Genomic DNA, 16923 nt, shown 5'->3' with positions numbered 1-16923 from the left:
TGCACTGCAAACTCTTTAACTGCTGAGCCATCTCTCCAGCCCCTCCGTTTTCTTTATTGGAAACACTATGTTCTTTATTGAGCCTGGTCTAGCACGTAGATTGCAGTATTATCAATGGAATCTGCAGGATGGGAACTTTTGGGTAAATAATAAACCAGTGACTGGCCCACGAGAGACACAACCAGAGGAAGTCAAACTTCGTTAGTTTCCCCACGACGTGAGAATCCTGGCTACTGATTATAGTTGTCTTAACTGAGGCTCAGGTGGCAGCTTTTTACCTATCAACTGAGTAGGAAATAGATTTCTGTTTCATGCCTGGGATACTGTACTAATTAATTTAAGAAATGCCTTTACTTCCAGAAGTTCGTGCATACATCTTTGATCTACAGATGCTCAATAGAAACATAGTGGTACCCATCCACACGATAGAAAACTTTCTCCTTACAAAGCAAAAAGTTGTCAGTGAAAAGTTAATCTTAACAGCATTCTTAACCTAATATATCCAAAATTAGTGTGATGTTAATGTACCGTCAATATTAAAACCATTAAGGAGACAGTTTATATTTTAATTTATGCACGAAGACAACTTAGAAGTCAGTGTGGGTTTTATAGGCAAGGTGTGTATCAATTTGGACTGGCCACATTTCAAGTACCAGTAACCACTGGTAAGTAATGGCTGTCCGATGGCGGGGTACAGCTGTCAACTGTTTCCGAATCTAGTGCCAGGAGAGGTTTTTAGAAGGGAGGGGAAATGGGTGAAAGACTCCCCCAAATTAAGAGAATCTGGGACACCACAATTTCTAGGATAGCTGTCCTCCAACATTTGCAATGTAAACCTAAGGCATCGTTTTAGAGCTTTCCCTAGGACTCCAGCAGGAAAGTGGTCAGAGCGAGTTTAGATACGCAGGAGTCCTCAGAAGCGAGAACAGCTCACGTGGTTTTGATCTGATATCCTGAGAATAGATGGGGAGCAAGGCAGAGAGACCCAAGTTCAAGGCAGCTGCGACTCTGGGGCTTAGCATCATTTCTCACATGGTACCTGCTGAGTGCATATGTGGTGTGCGAGGGGTGTCTTCTTTCTTCACTTGCTCTCCCCCTCAGGGCAGTTGGCCCACTTTTCTCTCCTCTTACTCTCTTTTTGGGCTGGAACTAATTTCTTACTCTGCATTTCCAGAGCCTCGTTTCTGCAGCAGCCCAAGCTCGTAGGCCTGTTTTATAATTGTGTCGTGAATATCAAAAGCTTATTGTTGAAGCTCCTATTATTATCGTGGCAGTAACAATTCAGTTACAATTCCGGTAACAGCGCCAAGTCCTTGGGAAATGTTCCATTAAGTCACTCTTAATTAGGGAAGACGACCAGACGCAATTTAAGTTTTGACCTATGGGTGGCAGCATTGTCTAAGTCACGGATCTCTGAACGGCTGCGCTGTTCGCCGCTACTTCCTGGGGCCACTCTCAACCAGGAAGAGAGCTTTTCACCAATTCTTTAAACCCCAATCTTCAAGCTTAGATGCTAACATTTCTTTTCCTTCCTTCCTTCCTTCCTTCCTTCCTTCCTTCCTTCCTTCCTTCCTTCCTTCCTTCCTTCCTTCCTTCCTTCCTTCCTTCTTTCCTTTTTTTTTTTTTTTGGAACCCCTGAACAGAGATGCCAATGTCCCGGGGAAGACTGACAGTCCCAGAGCCAAAGAACCAGTTAAGAAATCGTAGAGGCGTTGGAAGGGCGTGACAGGAGGTCCTCGAGGTCAGGATGTAAGGATGTTTTTCTTTAAATTTGTTGGTTTTCATCAGGTGGGCCCAAGTGACTGATTTAGTATAATCGAGTGATTCACAGAGAACATTTGGGAAATTTGTAAAGTTACCCGTGAAAAATAATAATGTCTACACACACACACACACACACACACACACACACACACACACACACACACACACACACACACTTAGAAAACTGTCTTTTGTTCCAGAGGCTAAACCATGAAACCTTTTGCCTGTAAGTCAGGCGGTAGACACACGGGTGTGGGAGTTAAGGAGTGGGGCATGTGAGCTAATTCCTAAGCTTCTACTCTGAGTGATTAGGATGAGTGCTCACAATATCGGGAATATGGAGGGTAAGGAAGGCCGCGATCCTGCGTCAAGAAAGAGAAACATTTTTCAACTCCACTTTGTTTAATACTAATCACCATTTACTGGGGATGAATAATGTACCCACTTGTGTTTTAATTCTCATGTTAAATTTTCTTAACAATGTTGTAGCCACATTTTATAGATGACAAAGATCTAGGCGAATCACTTCCTCCAACAAGGCCACACCTCCTAATAGTGCTCCTCCCCTTGTGCCAAGCATCCAGTCTCTGTGGTGGGCGGGGTGGGGTGGTGGTGGTGTGTGGGGGTGTGTGGGGGGAGGGTAGGGACATACCTATTCAAACCACAATATCATCTAACTACAGAACAAGCTCTGGACGAGCCCTGAGAAATATCAAGCCGTGGGGTGCGGTGTTGTACTACTCCGTGGTGGCTGCACGCCTTTTGGGCTCTTTTCCTTAGCTCACTAGCTTGCTTCCATTCTTTTGTCCCCCCTCCCCCCCCCCATGAAAATCAAATTTATTTTAAACATGATTTGATCTCTCTCTTTTCTCCTTTCACTTGCTCTCTCCTTCTCATAACCTGACATTTTAATGGGCCACTCTCCATGTGAAAAGCAGCACTCTAGCTAGAAGCTCCTAAGCTTGCCTGCAGCAGAACCCACCCCTGAGGCATTCATGTCCTGGGCTAGCCTGCCTGGGCCCCTTTCTCTCTGCTTTTCACCCACCATTCTTTTGGTTCCCCCACCCCCACCCCCAATCTCAACTTCCTGCTTCCATCCTGGAGAATGACTTTTCCTTTCTAAACAAGCTGTCTGTTTCTATCCCATGTCCAGCTTAAAAGGCACGGCCTTTTCTCCATCTCCCCTCTTGGTGGTGGCCAGGATTGTCACATACCCTGTACTTTATATTTTTTCCCTAACTGCTAATAAAATTGCCACTGGGGTTTCTTTTGAATCTGTTCTTAAGTTATTTTATTCATGAGTCTAGGGACCCTAAAAGATAATCTCTGTTTTCACGGTGACAGTATTACTAGTCTTCTAGACAACCAGAAGACCCACTTGAGGATAACCTTGATGTCACTGGATCACCTGTGACCAAATCCTGTGGACATGACAGCATTTCTCTCATCTACCTCATTCTCTTCATGCTTCAGGCTTCTCTGATGATACCCTTAGTGCTCGCTCTCTCTCTCTCTCTCTCTCTCTCTCTCTCTCTCTCTCTCTCTCTCTCCTATCCAACTGTATTTTTGTCCTGACTTGTATTCTTGCCTCTGGTTGCACTCCGTCCTAACCTGCCTTGCCCTCTGAGTCCTGAAGCCCCACTCACCGCCCACCAGCCCACAGACCTTCAAAGCCTGCATTGTTTAGCATGTGAACCCCAGTTCTCAATGGAAGCTGAAGCTATTCTTCAGCTAGGCTGAGGGAGATGCCTCGCTCCCTGTGCATCTCGCTCAGGCAGACTTGAACAGGCCCGTTCTTCCACTTTGGTGCTCTTACCTTTTGTTTTCAGGTCCAAATTCCACCCAGCTCTCAAAGGTCATTTTAAATGCCTTTTTTTTTTTTGCTTCCTATGAAGCTTTTCTTGATCCCTTCTACCACAAATAATTCCAAATGTCTCCAAACCCTCCTGAGTATGGTACTTTACTTGTACTGCTCACTGAGAAATTAATGCTTTCTATCTCATTATTATAAGATATGTACCTATTATCTTAGCTTTATAAGGCAAGGACTGGGAGCATCTCTCCGTGGGTGAAATGCTTGTGTAGCATGCATGAAGTCCTGGGTTGGATCCTCAGTACTGCATAAAAACAGATATGGTAGTATATGCCTGCCATCCTAGCACACAGGAAGTGGAGATAGGAGGACCAGAAGTTCAAGGGTACCCTATGGCACACGGTGAGTTTAATACTAGCCTGAGGTATATGGGACTGTGCTGAGATCGAGAGATTAGATAAATAAGTATCTTAGTGTTCCCCCCACCCCACCCTATTTGTTGGTGTTCCTGGAGGTTAAGTTTAGGGCCTTATTCATTCTAGGCATGTATGTAATCACCTAGCTGTATCCCTGGATCCAGGATGTATCAGCTGTTTTTTGAGCATTAATTTTGTTATGATTTGTTTGAGATTTCACACATTAGTAGGTATCCATGGCGTTTTTGCTCAACACTCCTCCCTCTGCAGCATTTCCTGTGTACCCCACTCCCTCTCAACTTTGTGAGCGCTTCTTAATTATTACCGTTACATATGTATGCTCATATATACATTCTAGTACTTAAGTACAATCTGCCGAGGCCACTGAGTGCTGCTCATGTATGTATTTATTTAGGGCTGGCCACTGGGCTTCGATATCCCCTGGAGAAGATGGGTTCTTCCTCAGCAAACATGGATTGCCTGTAGCTCTTTAGCTAGGTGCAAAAATATCAATTTTTAAAATATTTCTAATTTCATTATCACACAATGTTCTATGTATGTGCTGCTCAGAACATTTTTATTTTTAAATTACATCTATGCCTACCTGTGGGTATGGGAACATAAGTATAAATGTCTTCAGAGGCCAGAAGGAAGTTGCAGGTTATAAGTGGTTGTGAGCCGCCCGATGTGGGTGCTGGGAACCAAGCTCAGGTCTTTAGTAAGAGCCATATGCTCTCTTAACTGCCAAGCAATTGCTCCAGTCCTAGGAATATTTATAGAAGGAGCAAACGAGTACCTAATGTCACTGTTGGGGATTTGTGTCATCCCTTCTTAATTTTTCTTCAGACTAAGCTCAGCCTCTCAGCTAGGTGGCGAAGACCCATAGCTAAGATTTAAGAAGCGTTTTTTAAGGAGTGCCAGTGTCTTCAGCAGAGGGGTGGAGGGAGGCATTTGGTTCCTCAGATTCACTCTAGAGAAGTACATTCCTATCTGAGGTCATATCTTCAGTTGTCTGGAGCATTTCAACATCCGGCCTGGTTGTTCTGGGATGTTTGGTGCCCTGATCCTCTTTAGGGATGCTCTAACCTGCTTCCAAGGCAGGGAATATAGAGGCGAAAGGAAAACTGCTGTCTTGGGGCTGGCATCCTGGATCCCTTGGGAATAGCTTCATGTTTGGTGACCGTATAGCATTTCTAGGTTTTCCCTTGACCCATAGATAGAACCAGATTAGGGACTTAGAAGCCACAGGCAGGTTGCTGAACCCAGTTTGGTGGTGCCTGACTGTCCGTTTGTGAAATCCAATCTTGAGCGTGTAGTTTCCATGGCTTCTCTGGCCTTTGAGGTTATTTTCCTCTCTGGCCACACGTGGATGAGCTGTTTGTTAAACAAGATGCAGTGGACCATCACGGAGGAACCAGTGGAAAATGTTTTATGGGCTTTTCTTTGTGTACATTTCAACCTCCTAATTTGAGCACATAGACGGTGGCCGTTCTCAGTTTCTTACCAGCTTTAGTGAAGCTAAACTCCTTTGGAATAAAGAAGAGGAAGACAGTTCAGTTGATTTCTTTGTCAGATCTTATACCAGGCAGAGTAGGCAACAAATGTAGTTTCTCTGGGTCTTCTACGAGGAAGGTAGCACACTCTTCCCTCTGCTTTTCCTCATCCTTTTAGCCATGGCCCTCCCTCTTCCCAGAGGTGGGCCAGCCACTGGCAGCCACAAACCACTTTATTACATGCAAGGTCCTTCCAGTTCCCACAGCTGCATAGGCTTCCTCACCCACAGAGCCATCTCCTCAGTCCCCACTTTGTTTTCACCACCCTCTTTTTTTGCATCCCCTTAACTCTCTCTATAGTCTTTGATATAGTTTACTGATATCCTTCTACCTAGAAATGAAAGGGATTAATTTGGAATGCTTTTTTTGTTGTTGTTGTTGTTGCAAATAAGTGGATCCCTGTGTGCTCACAAAATCCTCACTTGCTTTCTCTTTTGTTTGTTTGTTTTGTTTTGTTTTTGTTTTTCGAGATAGAGTCTCTCTGTGTTAGCCTTGGCTGTCCTGGGCTAGCTTTGTAGACCAGGCTGGCCTTGAACTCACAGCGATCCGACTGCCTCTGCCTCCCAAGTGCTGGAATTAAAGGTGTGTGCCACCACACCTGGCCTCACTTGCTTTCTTATTTTTTTAATTAAAGTTAATTTTATTTGTGTGTGTGTACATGTATGTACATGTATGTACATGTGTGTGCACATGTGTGTATGTGTGTACATGTGTGTGCGCACATGTGTGTGTATATGTGTGTGTGCACATGTGTGATGTATATGTTGTACGTGTGCCCATGTGTACATGCTGAGGTCAAGGTGGGATATCACTTGTCCTGCTCTATTATGCTCCGTGTCATTCCACTGAAACAGGGTCTTTCATTGAACCTGGAGCTGGGCTGGTGACCAGCAAGTTCCAGCAATGCTCCTGCCTCTATGTCTTCAAAGCACTAGGATAGCCAATGCTTAGGACCATAGTAAGCTTTTTTTGGGGGGTGGGGTTTAAATATGAGTTCTAGGGATTTGAACTCAGGTCCTCATGCTTGTGCAGCAAACACTTTTACCCGCTGAGCCATATCCCCAGCTCTTCAACTTGCTAATTAAAAAGTTTTATTTATTTCTGCTTTATGTATATGAGTGTGTATGCAATATGAGTGCCTAATTTCTGGGAGGACAGAAGAGGGTGTTGGGTCCTCTACAACTGGAATTCCAGATGGTTGTGAAGTGCCGTGTGGGTGCTGTGAACTGAACCTGTGTCCTCTGTAAGAACATCAAGCACTCTTAACCACCTGGCCTCCTGGGTGGTTAAAATAGCTCTGGCTATTTTAGAAGGAAAAATTTTGGTATTTTTATTGAGTGCTCTAGGGACTTACCTTGATTCCTTGTTCCTTTAGTCTTGTATTCTACAAAGGTTCCCTTTCTAATATAGACCTCTTTGTTTCTTGTCCTCTTTTAAATTTTATTAATTTATTGTGTTTATGCATGTGTATATGCTCTCTCTCTCTGTGTATGTATGTATGTATGTATGTATGTATGTATGTAGTATGTATTTGTGCATGCATTTGTGGAAGTCAAAGGACAACTTGCAGGAGTCAGTTCTCTCCCTCTTCCATATGGGTCCAGGGGATCAAACTCATTTATCATCAGGCTTCTGCTTTGCTGATCAGGAAAGTTTTCTCGAAGGTCACATATGGGCTAGGGGTGTGGCTCATTGGTACAGTACTTACCTAGTACTGAGAGACTCAGGAATGCACTCAAGGAAGGGACACTTAGATCAGAGATACCTTTGCACTTCGGTCAACTGAGGTTTAGAAATTTGATGTGGCGCATAGTCTGAGAGATTGAGTTCAGAGTTAGAATCGAAGGTGTACAAAGTCTGAATTCCAGTTCAGGAAGTGCCCTACCACAGGCTGGTAGATCAGATGGCTCGGTATGGAAGGAAGAAAAACCAACTCTGAAGAATCTAGCCAAGACTGAAAAAGAGTGGCCTCTCTGGAAAACAAATTGTGTCTTTAAGTAGATGATCGAACCTTTGCAGCGATATTGGATCATATATTCATAACGTCCTAGCAAATGTAGAAAATTAAAGCTGGCAGGATTGGGGAACTCATTTCCTGGAATGCTAATTTTTTTTTAATAATAAAACATGTTCTTTCTATTTAATCATCGGCACACCCTGGCGAATAAGCTATGGCCGTTAATGTGTTTCATGGTAAAGGAACAGAGGGGTTGCTTCAAAGTCACATGCAGCAACAGACAGTCCAGGGTAGCTGACTTCAGGTCTCAGATTCCCATCCAAGTCTGCATTTCAGTGAGCCTGGGTGACAAAGGAAAGAAACGGTCACATGCATTTGTAGCTTCCTAAGAGCCAGGTTCTTAGTGTCCGGCTCGTTTCCAGGATAGCTTCATGTCATGCGCTGTTGGTAAGGATCGGGCAGCACTGGACAGACGGGAGAGTATTTCAGAGAAAGAAACAAGGGGAAATGGCTGGCTGCAAGGCAGGCTGAGACTTGAGAGACAGTTTTGGGGGGTGTCTGGGGCGGGGGGACTGTCAGGCATGAAATTGATAGCCCATCTGTGCTCCGTGACAGTAGGAAGATGATGGGGAGATAGGCTCCTCTTGAGAAGTTTTATTTTTATTACTAGTGGAATGTTCCCCCGGTACCTCTAACAGCACCGCTGCAGAGCTTTCTGTTGCTTCCTCGATTTCTTTCATCGAGGGCTGGCTTGTTCTGTGGATTCAGGTCCTCTGAGGTTGGTCCAGCTGTGTGTTGCCAGAACTTACCCTTGTGAGCTTTTAACCCCCGTTTCACTCTCTCACGTGCAGTTATGTCAGGATGAGAAAGGCCAGCCTTGTGTGGAGTCCAAGCTCAGCAATGTCGAAGAGGACTGGAGTGGGCAAACAACAGCGGCTCCCTTGCCTCCCTGGCTGTGTTGACAAAGGCCGTCTCAGCTTGCCATCCTAAACGAGGAACTTCTCGGTGCTAATCGTATCTCCCTTCTGTAAACTGCCCCCAAAGCCATGGATATTCTTACACTCACGGCGAGAGAAATGGCACAGCTCCAAAGGGAGATATTTTATTTTTACTACAAGCTTGCTGTAAGCAAAGTCTTGTGACCTGATTCCACTGGTGTAATAGTCTGAGCAGCTATGCCAGCCAGGGGTCATGGACTGGGGATGAAGTTGTTGTCCCAGGAGAGAAACTGCAGTCTCTACAGAGTTAGGGCTGGGAATAGGAGACTGAGGCCAAAGGTAGAGCCTACCACGGAACTTGTCTGAGCAGCTGAGGACTTCAGGACTGATTTTGCTGAGGACTGAGCAGTCTGTTAGTTCAGGAATAACAGGTCGATTACTTACCGAAGTCCAGCAAGGACTTCTCTTGAGCTAATGGACAGGGCAAGATGCTGTATGTAGTTTGAGTAAGAGCAGAAGCAAATGCCTTTTCTCTTTTCTTTTTTTAAATTTTAGTATGTGCATGTGTTTGTGCATGTGTATGTACGTATGTGTGTGGGTGTGAGTGAGGGCACATATGTGCCACCAAATGTGTGTGGAGGCCATAGGACAACCATGAGTTGGTCCTCACTTTGTACTTAGTGTGAGGTAGACTCTTTGTTGTATGTCACTGTGAGCACCAGGCAAGCTAGTTTGCAAGCTTCTGAGAATTCTGTCTATGGCTCCCACCTTGCTGTAGGAGCACTTGGATTATGGACATCCACGACCGCATCTGACTTTACGTGGGTTTTGAGGAGTCAAACTCAGATCCTCACCCTAATGCCACAAGCATTTTACTCACCAGGTCCTCTTCCCAGATCCTAGAAGCAAATCTTTTTAAAAATGTCTGTCTGTCTGTCTGTCTGTCTGTCTGTCTATCCATCTACCTATCTACCTATCTATCTGTGTGTCTGCCTGACTGTAGGTCTATGTACCACGTGCGTGCAGGAAGCTGACTTCAGAAGTCTGAAGAAGCATCAGATCCTCCGGGGCTGAAATTAGAGATGAAAGGTGGTTGTGAATTGTGGGTGCTGGGAACTGAACCTAGCAAGAGCTCCTGAGCGCTTCACCATCTCACCAGCCCCCAGCTGTATCCCTTGGGCTTGTGCTACTGTCTATGGAAATACAAAATTATGAAAATGTGAAATTATTTTTCTAAATATGTGCATTAACTAAAATGCAGGTTAATGCTTATGCAGTCCTATACACTGGGGGCATCTTATCAGAGTTCTGTCCTTTGTTATTTGCATCTCGATTCACTCTACAATGATGGCCTTCATTTGAATAAATTAGTTTTGGTATTTGGGGGTCTTCAAAAAGTCATCTAACAGGATTACACCTGTAATCTCAATACTTGGGAGGCAGAATTGAGTTTGAGGTTAGTCTGAACTACATAGTGAGACCCTGTTTCAAATGCATTTTTTAAAAACATTCATAGCTGAGGGTGGTGGTGCATGCCTTTAATCCCAGCACTCAGGGAGGTAGAGGCAGGCGGATTGCTGTGAGTTCGAGGCTAGCCTGGTCTACAAATTGAGTCCAGGACAGCCAAGTCTACACAGAGAAACCCTGACTAAACAACAACAACAACAACAACAACAACATAACAACAAAGCCATCCATTTACTTAGAATATGACATTTTGAGTGTTCATTCTGTATCAGACAAGGCTCCAGGTTACAAGCAACAGTTTGAAAAGCCAAATGGTTTATTTGAAGAACTACAACAAAGTACTATAGACAAAGTGTCTTACAAACAACATGGATTCATTCCTCCAAGAGTTGGAGGCTGGGAAATCTAAGAGCAAGTCTATGGCATGTTAGTGGTCTGGCAAGGGTCTGTTTTATGGTTCCCAGACCACCCATCTTTGTTCTATTCCCACATCACCAAAAGGCAAGGGGTCTCTCCTTTATAAGGGTGCCTGTCCTGCTCATAAAGGCTCCTACCCATGGCCTCATAGAGTCCCACACACTCCACTTTCTAACACCACCACTGGGGGTGGGTGTTAAGATTTCAGGGTAGGCTTTGGGTGACATAAATACTTGTGTTAAGTCATAACAAAATGTCCTTTAGTGTTCACGTGACTCAAAAGATGACTGGTACTCTGTTAGCAAGGCTTGACTGTCTTGAAGGTCCATCTTTTTCTACCTCTCAGCTTTGCCTTCCCTCAAGTTGGCCTGTTATCACAGAACAAAGCCACGAATTACTGTAAGGTTTTAAATAGTCTGAAATCAACTTGAGACATCTTCTGAGTCAATATGCAATCCACTGAGTTATTTTGTGTATGTGCATGTGTGCAGATGCACATATTTGTTTACATATATGCATACACATTTGTGCATGTGTGCATGGAGGCCAGAATCTTCCTCAATTAATCTCTACCTTAGTTTTAAAGTAGGGTCTGTCTGTTGCTAAACCTGGAGCTCACCAATTAGGCTAACTTGGCTGACCAGGAAGCCAAGTAACCCTCTAACTTCCCAGCGTTGAGATTACAGGCAAGTGTTGCCATACTAGGCTTTCTATGTAGGTCCTAGGGATCCAAACTCAGGTCCCCACACTTGCACAGTGATCATTTCCTGACTGAGCCATCACTTCAATCCACTAATGGAGTTATTATATGATTATGTAATGAGCTAATTAGAGGCATGTTTTTCCTAGGTTAAAAACTGTAGTGGAATCAAGCCTGGTTCTATCACTTTTTAATACACATGTATGAGAATGTTTATAACACTTGATCATAGAGTGTCTGAGATTGAGGATGTTCTGGCATACATAAAACTTGTAATAGCTTGTCTGACATATAGAACCACACACTAAATGGTAAGTGTTAGTTTAGTAGGAATTTGAGGCATCCATCAAGCGTGGTGGTGCTGAGACCTGTAGTCTCAGGTTTGAATGAAAAGGTAAATTAAGGCATGGCACATGGCAAGAAACGGGAATGACGGTCAAGGACTCGTAAATGGAAAACTTCGGGTAGTATGTTTATGTAGAGTGTGCCTTTTACCCTGGTATCAGAACTGTGACTAAAAATATAAACACCGAGTGAGTATGGGGGAGCTGGCTCTACCCCTCATGCCCCCACCCACAGCAGGCCCTGTGCAGCACTTGGGAGAGCTACCTGGGGTAGTGCTGGAAAGCTCACCTTGGTGGTGTAGGTGCAGGAGGTGAGGGTGTAGGTGGGCTGACCAGCTCAGCCTTCATCCAGGCCCAGATCCAGGGCTTTGAGTTGGCCCACCCCAACATCTACCCCATCTAAGAACTGCTGGAGCATGTGAAGGGGCCAGTCCTCCAGAACCAAAGCGCAGAATCTCCATGACAACAGGATACCTGAGATGAGCCCCAGTGAGGATCCAGTGCTGATGGTACAGCAGAAGCCAGAGAGAGGCCTCGAACCAGACCAATGACTCAGTGCAATGAACGTTAGCAAGTAAAGCTGTCTGGGCAGAAGGGTGTACTGTGTGATACACCATGACACACTGCAGCTTCCATGGTGAGATGATGTTTATATTTTTATTTTTTGTTTTCTTCTGGAGGGAGGCAGTTGCAAAGGTGGGGGGCGAATATGGGAAGATGGAACAATGAGTCGGATTGGGGTGCATGATGTGAAATTCACAAAGAATCAATAAAAGGTTAAATAACATATCAAGAGATACAATCTGTTTTTAAGTGAGGATCATATTTTATGTTGAAGCAACCCAATTGGTAATTTCTACTCAGAAAGTTATATATTTTACACATATATATATATACATACATACATACATACATACATACTTATACGTATACATACATACACAGACACAAACACATATACACACACCAAGACATGGTCTGTAGACTATCAAACCAAGCAGGGATATATATATCTGACAAAAGATGCCATATTCTGAAAGTACTCTTTTAGGAAACATTATGTATATTAGTATTTGCTTCACTGACTCACATTGCCCCTAAGAGACAGTCTTATTGGTGCCCTTAGCAAATATTTCTTCTATGAGACGAATTCTATAATTCCTAGCTAAGTTAATAGGTAAGGTGGGGGATTAAGATGAGTAATTCTGATTCATATTAAAAAGGAAAACTAAACCAGAGTCAAGTGTTTTTCCTCTGATTTAAGCTGGCTTTTGAGAAGAACAGCAATAAGACTTTAAAATCAACTTTGTACTTTTCATAGTTTACATATGGAATGTATTAACTCAACCAATTGTGTAGTGCTCGCCAGGCCCTAGGCATGCTGTTAAGTGCCGGGGTTGTAAAGACGAATAATCTCTGCTCTGTGGGAACGCGAGCTTGGCCATCATAACTCAGTGAGATCTGAATGTGAACTTTGTTCAGGTTCTGTGGGCCAGTACGGGCAGTGGGTGTGGGCTGTAGCTTTGGAGTCTGGGGAAGTTTTAAGGTGGTGATAGTATTTGTATGGGAAATTGAAGGTAGGGCATGACTTTGCAAGGATATGATAGACATAGGTGTGTTTGTTCAGAAAGAAACGCACATGTGAAGTCCTGAGGGCCGTGGGCGTCAGCACAATATTTCCCGGTGAATGAAAAAGAACATTAAGAGCAACACCTAAGAGCTCCCTGGGGCCGCTCCAAGCAGTGTCCAGCTTCTTGTGCTCACTTGTGGTAACGTTTTAAGATCTCTTCTAAGGTGCTCAGTTTTAAAAGTCATCAGGGAGGAAAGGTATGGTCCTTGCGTGGCTACCCTTCCCAACAGTCCTTGAGGGCTTCACAGATGAGGAACTGGACTCCCCAGAGGCTTAAATAAGTTTAGTATTTGAACTGGCATCTGCCTCATCTTCACACCCATGTTACACTGTACTTACTATTCCCTCTTTCTCTGATGACTCAAGACTTCAGCTCACCTCATGACTTCTGTTCTGGCTATGAGGTTGTCCTGTAGTGCAGGGCTCTGAGAACACAGGCAGCAGGCAGTGCCTGGGCTCATGATTGTCCTTAGGGGCTCACGACTGTCCTGAGCCCAGGTTCCATGGCAGAGTCGGCCTTGTTAGGGAGCACACAGGATACCTCTGGTGGAAATGTGCTGTGTCTGGATTAAATTGCCTGCATGGAATTCCTATGCGGATAAGGCCTTTCTCTCCTTCCCTTCTAACTCTGTTCTTTTCCCTCAGTCCCTGACTTTCCCCCAGTTTCTTCTTAATCTGTGTGGTGATTTTATTGTAGTGTTACAGGGAGAAGCTTAAAAAATTGAGGCTTTGTTCAGTTGGACTGTAAAGTTTGAGAGAACCACAAGTATTAGTCAGCCCTCCCTTCTTCTCTGGTAGCAATGTGTTCACTCCTTGCTGGAGTCATGTTTTCTCTGCACCTTTCACGGACCTTTCTGTGCTCAAGCTCCTGAGATTACAGCTCACACTGGGTGCCCTGTACTTTCTGATTTCAATTAAGCTTTTTGAAGCCCATGATCCAGCCAAGGCAGGTAGTGCAACTACTTGCTTGCTTACTCTCTCTCTCTCTCTCTCTCTCTCTCTCTCTCTCTCTCTCTCTCTCTCTCTCTGTGTGTGTGTGTTGTACATGGTGACCAGAGGTTGATATTGGGTGTCTTCACTAACCTGGAACTTGCTGCTTTATCTATATTGGTAGGCCAGCAAGCCCCAGTAATGCTCCTATCTCTGTCTCCCCAGCACTGGGATTATAGGCATGAGCTGCCATGACCCATGGCTTCACTAGTTTTAGTAGTTGGCTAGGTTTCCAGTACCACACAAGATTTCCCTCTTGTCCAATGGGCCTGAAGGCCAGTTAGAGAGCTGTTGGTTACCGCCAAGGCATACATGCCACTTATGCACCTTTAGGGCTCTCAGGCCATGGTACTGCTTGTTGTAGTCCATGTGTCATAGCTAAGGGGGATCGGTGGTTATTTTCCTCCTTTGGAAGCTTGTGTGATGCTTTCTGGTACCATGAAAGCTACTCCTCAGGGAGGAGGTGTTCAGGTGAGTTTCAAATCAGGGGCCACTGGACCCAGTGTCTGCAGTGCATGGTGGATGCAACAATTAGGACTTTCCTTCCACCTCTGGGGAGCAGCCAAGGGGAGTGTCAATAGCTTGTATATTTGGGGAATCACTTGGACAACCCTGACCAACAACTCAAAAGAAGGCTTCTCATGCCTGCTGTTTTGTTCTGTTTGCTTGTTTTCTTAGGTGGCCTTCGGCTCTTGGAGAGAGCATTCTCAGCCCAGATGAGAAGTTTTCCAGTTTCTTAAAGATGTGGGTGCTGTGGTTCTGAACACAGGCGTTCATGCGTGTGTTCATGCCTCATTTTACTGACTGAGCTATCTCCCCAACGGTTGCCTTACCTGTTGCGTTGTCTCAGTGAATTCTATGAAGGAACTTCCTCCAGAGTCTGCTTTCTAGCTCATCTGCCCTTCACATCATTGTGGAGAGTCCTGCCAGGTGGAGCAAAGGCACACACTAGGGAGTCACCTTCTAGCTGGCACCCAGCCTTCTCGGGAAGCTTCTCCCTGGGTGTCCCCAGGTCTGTACCTCCCTCCCCATGCTAACCTATTGGATTCTCTTTTCATCTTTCTTTTCTTAAAAAAAAAAAAATCCCCCTTTAGCTTGCTTTTGGTCCAGCTCTCTATCACCTTGATACCTGGAGTAACTGCCTTTCTCTTGACAATATCTCAGAACTCTATGGCTGGCCCAGGTGTCCCATTTGGGCAGTTTTTTCCTCTTGCTCCCAGTGGGAGGAACTAACCTCAGTGCACTGGATTTTTTTTTTTTTCCACAAAACCACATCAGCTCCACAGGCCGAATACCTGACTTTCATTCCCAGGACCCTCAAAGTAGAGAACTGACTCTTGTAACTCCCACATGTATACTGTGGCCTATATGTGCGCACGCGCGCGCGCACACACACCCACACCCACACCCACCCACAAATAAATGTGATACTTAAAAAAAAAAGATTTATTTATTTATTATTATATATACAGTGCTCTGCCTGCATGTGCACCTTCATGCCAGAAGAGGGCATCAGATCACATTATAGATGGTTGTGAGGCACCATGTGGTTGCTGGGAATTGAACTCAGGACTTCTAGAAGAGCAGTCAGTGCTCTTAACCTCTGATCCATCTCTCCAGCTCGTGATACTTTTTTTTTTTTTTTTTTAAGGACACACTCGTAATGGATTCCTTTCTGGCTTTCTGCCTGGGCCTGGCTACCTGGAATTTGGAGTCAGAATTTTGAGTTCAAATCCTACTTATTTACTGTGAAATTGGACATTAAAAAACAAACAAACAAACAAACAAACCTTTAAAGCCCTCATTTTTCTCATCTGTAAAATGATGAAAATAAGGTGTTTCTGAAATATAAATAAAAGATTGCCTGATATAAGAGCTATTGCAGTTATGGTTTCTGGATGATTGTTTTCATTTGTCTCTTTCCTAGGTTCAATTTCTAGACACCCTGTGAGGCTCAGCTAGTCTACTGCACCACCCAGAAGGGGACTCTGCCTTAAATTGTCATAATCCCTCCACGGCCCAGATTCATGCCTGGTTGTTTCCTTTAAGGTTAAACACCGTGTCCTTGTTCTAGGTGGCAACTGGTTTTATTTGTGGTCCACAGTCTACAGGAAGCTCCTAGGATACAAATGGTATAGACATTGGCTCTTTTTTCAGGTGTCTCCTTTAAGGATTCACTGAGATAAATGGGCCACACCTACACTGTAAATGACAAACAATGACACAATGACAACTTAGTGTTTTGAGGAAACTGCTGGAGTTGGGGAGGGGGACCTTGCTTTGACTCTGTCTTCCTGGTGATTCTCAACCCTGGATATTTAGTGGAGTCACCTGGAGAGGTTAAAAGCAACAATGCTACCCACGCCACATTCTGGGGAAGTTAAACCCAGATGTTTGTGGGTGATGCCAAGAACAGGACCCTAACAGACCTCACAGGGTGGTGTTATTGTACAGTGAGGTTGACAACTTTCCAATTCTCTGAAGTCCGCCCTGTACGCTTAGGAAAGTGACTTTAGTTTGAATCTCCTGCTCAGACGGCTTTTCTGGGAGGGATGGCTGCACTACTTGGTAGGGATTAGCTTTTGAAGAGCACAGGAATATAAAATACTTTAAGGTTCAAATTGCGCTACGAAAGAGACAGGTATTTGCCAGAATGCCTGCCACCCACTCGAGACAGTCTGCTCCCAGGCAGTTGTCGCATGCTCTAGGTCACTGCTGCCATGGCAGAGCTCCCCAGGGCCCTAAAGTATTTATAACACTTACAGTGTTTCTGCAAGGTGAGCTTTGCTGCTGGATGCCAGAACTGGTGCTCTAAGAGTCAGCCTGAGTTAGCTGCCTCAGACTGCTGGGGAACCTTACTTTTAGGGTGAGATAGAGGTTGGGGGGAGGTGGGGGGAAGCGAATCATGTCTTTCCCTGAGAATCAAAAGCAACA

General features: G+C 44.6%; 1 long non-coding RNA gene across 5 annotated transcripts in view; it reads left to right on the top strand.

The window, feature by feature from the left end:
- Positions 1-16923, top strand: part of LOC311596124 — a 96427-nt gene that overhangs the window by 11935 nt on the left and 67569 nt on the right. Inside the window, exon 2 of one of the 5 annotated variants that reach the window (XR_014778718.1) lies at positions 11839-12006. The exons of 2 other annotated variants lie outside the window; for them this stretch is intronic. This is a non-coding gene — a long non-coding RNA (uncharacterized lncRNA). Of the gene's footprint in view, positions 1-1643; positions 1750-11773; positions 12007-16923 lie in introns of all 5 variants that reach the window. 2 more of the 5 variants (XR_014778719.1, XR_014778720.1) reach the window with 2 other exon arrangements.

Source organism: Acomys minous (genome assembly GCF_964271855.1).
Source record: "Acomys minous genome assembly, chromosome: 1".
NCBI lineage: Eukaryota > Metazoa > Chordata > Mammalia > Rodentia > Muridae > Acomys > Acomys minous.
Note: the sequence above shows the minus strand (reverse complement) of the source record. Positions and strands in the feature narration are given on the sequence as shown.